General features: G+C 37.9%; 1 non-coding gene across 1 annotated transcript; it reads left to right on the top strand.

The window, feature by feature from the left end:
• Window positions 1-1,797: 1,797 nt before the first annotated feature.
• TRNAE-UUC lies at window positions 1,798-1,869 on the top strand. Its single transcript has one exon. It is a non-coding gene; the product is annotated as a tRNA-Glu (tRNA).
• The last annotated feature ends 2,552 nt before the right edge of the window (window positions 1,870-4,421 follow it).

The following is a 4,421-nucleotide window of genomic DNA, read 5'->3' as shown; positions in this document are numbered from 1 at the left end:
CAATGCAGGAAAGTGAAAAGTGAAAGTGAAGTCGCTCAGTCGTGTCTGACCCTTAGCGACCCCATGGACTGCAGCCTACCAGGCTTCTCCATCCATGGGATTTTCCAGGCAAGAGTACTGGAGTGGGGTGCCATTGCCTTCTCCGAAAGCATTGCTAGAGACTATCAAATTGAAGTAGACCATGGAATAGAATAAATAGGGAGAACAAGGCATAAATAGAATCATAGAGTACAGTAAAAGTGACACCACAGTTTATGGGAAAGGATAGATTATTTGGTAGATGATGCTGGGAAAATCGTCTCATTATGGGCAGAAAAATCAAACTAGATTCCCATCTAACAACCTCTATGAAGGATAATCTCAGATTGTTTCAAGAATAATTATTTTGAAAAAGTAATTAAATAAAAAAGATATAAAAACTTTTTATCTTGGAGGAGAGAAGGATTTCTTAAATAAGACTCATAAAACCAAAGATATGAGGTGAAAATTGATTGATTATATTAAAATTAATGATTTCTGTTTAATGAAAGACACTGTGGACAAAATTAAAGACAGATAATAGAATGACAGAAAATATTTGCAGTATTTAGAACCAACAAAGACTAATATTTTAAAAGCATTACAAAAAACACAGGAAGTTTAATAGAAAATGGGCAAAGGATAAAGAAGAAATTCAAAAGTGTATGTAGAAGAAGTTCCTACTAATTGATTAATGTAAATTAAAATATCTATGTGATATCACCTGTTGGCCTAGAAAAATTAGAAAGCTAAAGATTACCAAGTGTTGACAAAACTGAGAAATTTTGAAATCTTCATGTTTTTCTGTGGGAATACAGAACAGGGCTAACCATTTGGAGAGCAGTCAAGTATTACTGAATTAAATTAAGTGTACAGAATGGCCCAGCAATTTTCCTTTTATAGATATGTTTTTATGTATTTATATGGTGTATGTATATATGTGTGCATACATATGTATATAAAATCTCAACTTGTGCACACATAGCAGCATTATTAGTCAGTCTAAATCTAAATGTCCATTAACTGATGAATGAACTTTTTAAATGCACTTTATCCATACAATGTAATATTATTTAGCCATAAAATGAAGTATTGATTCCTGCTACAATGTGGATGAACCTTGAAAACATTATGCTAAATGAAATAAGCCAGACACAAAAGACAAATGTTGCATGATTCTATTTAAATGAGATATCTAGCACAAACAAATCAACAGAGACAGAGAACAGACTTATGGACACAGGGACTTATGGAAGGAGAGGGTAGGATGTATGGAGAAAGTAACATGGAAACTTACGCTGCTACATATAAAATTGATAGCCAATGGGAATTTGCTATTTGACTCAGGGAACTCAAACTGGGGCTCTGTAACAACTTAGAGGGGTGGGATGGGGATGGAGGTGAGAGGGAACTTCAACAGGGAGGGGACATATGTATACCTATGGCTGATTCATGTTGATGTTTGGCAGAAACCAACACAACATTGTGAAGCAGTTATCCTTCAACTAAAAAATAAATAAAATAAATGCACCTTAGAAAAGAAAGAAAGCAAGTTAATGGTTGCCAGATGCCAAGAGTAAGGGGAGATAGAACTTGACAGACAATGGCTATGGAATTTTGGGATGATGAAAATGTTGTAAACTTAGCTTGTAGTGATGGTTACATAACTCTATAAGCATACTAAAACCATGGAATTGTACAAATTCACATGGGAGAATTTGTGATATGTGAATTATATTACAATAAATCTGTTATTTTAAAAAGGAATGCATAGGGAATTCCCTGGCAGTCCAGTGGTTAGGACGTGGCACTTTCACTGCCAGGGCCTGGGTTTGATCCCTGGTCAGGGAACCAAGATTCTGTCAGCCTCATGTTGTGGCCAAAAAAATTTTAATTAAAAAAGTAAAATAGAAATGCATGAATCCTTGACATAGATAAATAAAAATGTAAGCAGGGTTTTGCATAGACTTGTGATGAGAATGTGCGCAGAATAGTGTTATTAATTCAACCTTTTACTCTGGTTGTACCTGCTTCCTTTTTTTTTCTAACTGCTAATATTCCTACATATTGTAAAATGTTTTAAACATATTATGTTCTCCTTTGACTTACTCCAGCTCACTGTGTCCTGGGTCCTTAGTTCCTATTCACGTGCTGGAGCCAGGTTGGACCTTGGTGTGAACTACACTGCAAATTCTGTAGGCCAATCAGAAACCCCTGCAGATAGAGGATATGGTAGGCAGCTTATGATTCCCACTTCCAAGTATTCATGACCTGTGCAATCCTCTGCCCTGTAAGTGTGGGCTGGATATAGTACCTTGTTTCTCACAGAACATGGAAAATTGATGGGATAACACTTCAATGACTAGAGTACAAAAGACTATGGCTTGTGAATTTCATCTTGCTAGCTCTCTGTTTTTCTCTTTGTCATCATGACTATTGCCTGCCCACTTGCTTGCTTGCTGCCATGTTGTGGGATGCTCTATGGAGAGGAACCAAGAGAAGCCTCCAGTCAACAGGTCATGAGGAGCTCAGGCCTCACTCCAACAACTTATAAGGAACTGAGTTTCGCTACCTACCCATGTGAGTGATCTTGGAAGCAGATCCTTCTTTGATTGAGTCTTCAGATAAGACTACAGCCCCAATTAACACCATGATGGTAGCCCTGTTATAGACTCTATAGCAGAGACTGCATCCAAGCCATGCTTGGATTCCTGACACACAGAAACCATGAGCTAACAAACATATCTTTAAGCCACTAGGTTTGGGGGTAATTTGCTATGCCATAGTAGAGTAGTTGTTCACTAATCCAGAAGCTATGTCATGTTAAACATGCTCCTTCCCTGTCACCAGAAATTTGGGACTGAGCCTCCCTTGCAGTTGGATGAGGTCATGTATCCGGCCCTATAAAAACGTCTCTATTTGGTGATTTGTTTGTACAGCTCCAAACCCTCCCTTGACTTCCCAGTACCCTCAGTATAAAATCCAAAAGAAGTGCTTACTCTAGTCTATAAAATCCTCTTTGATCCAGAGGACTTCTGGACTCATCCTACTCTTCCCCTCACCCTCTTTGCTCCAACCACATTGGTGTTCTTACTGATCACTGAATCAAACATGGTTTCACTCTAGGGGCTTCACCCTTTGCTTTCTACATTTAGAAAGTTCTTCCCACAAGACAACTGCCTAACTTATTGCCTTACTTCCTTCTGGTCTCTGAGCAAATATCACTTCTTCAAAGACTTCTTTCCCAACAACTACTAAAATAAGCCTCAATTCTCAATCTCTATGCCCTTCTCCTACTTTATTCCTTTCACTAGGATTTATCACAACCTAAAACTATGTGCATTTACTTGTATATTTATCTTGTCTCCTCCCTCTAGACACTCAGTTCCATGAAGGCAAGTGGTTTATTTTCTTCATTGCTGTAACTCCAGTGCATAGAACAATGCCTAATACCTATAGCCAGATCACAAAAATGGGTATTAGAAGAGATTAGACTCTGCCTTAGGCCCGCCTGTGTAATAAACTACATTCTACTATCTACATTGTCCTTCTGAGTGAGTTTGCTTCCCAAAACACATGGCTATAACACTGGGATTCATAATTTCTTCCTTTTCAAGTTGCTTTAGGTGTAGAATTAGGTTATTTATTTGATTTTTTTCTTGTTTCTTGAGGTAAGCCTGTATTGCTATGAACCTTCCCCTTAGTACTGCTTTTACAGGGTCCCATAGGTTTTGGGTTGTTGTGTTTTCATTTTCATTCATTTCTATGCATATTTTGATTTCTTTTTTTATTTCTTCTGTGATTTGTTGGTTATTCAGCAGCATGTTGTTCAGCCTCCATATGTTAGGATTTTTAATGGTTTTTCTCCTATAATTGACATCTAATCTTACTGCATTGTGGACAGAAAAGATGCTTGGAATGATTTCAATTTTTTTGAACTTACCAAGGCTAGATTTACGGCCCAGGATGTGATCTATCCTGGAGAAGGTTCCATGTACACTTGAGAAAAAGATGAAATTCATTGTTTTGGGGTGAAATGTCCTATAGTTATCAATTAGGTCTAACTGGTCTATTGTATCATTTAAAGTTTGTGTTTCCTTGTTAATTTTCTGTTTAGTTGATCTATCCATAGGTGTGAGTGGGGTATTAAATTCTCCCACTATTATTGTGTTATTATTAATTTCCCTTTTCATCAGTTCAGTTCAGTTCAGTCACTCAGTCGTGTCTGACTCTTTGTGAACCCATGAATTGCAGCACGCCAGGCCTCCCTGTCCATCACCAACTCCCGGAGTTCATTCAAACTCACGTCCATCGAGTCAGTGATGCCATCCAGCCATCTCATCCTCTGTCATCCCCTTCTCCTCCTGCCTCCAATCCCTCCCAGCATCAGAGTCTTTTCCATT

This window comes from Oryx dammah, unplaced genomic scaffold (assembly GCF_014754425.2).
Source record: "Oryx dammah isolate SB20612 unplaced genomic scaffold, SCBI_Odam_1.1 HiC_scaffold_23, whole genome shotgun sequence".
NCBI classification, from domain to species: Eukaryota; Metazoa; Chordata; class Mammalia; order Artiodactyla; family Bovidae; genus Oryx; species Oryx dammah.
Note: the sequence above shows the minus strand (reverse complement) of the source record. Positions and strands in the feature narration are given on the sequence as shown.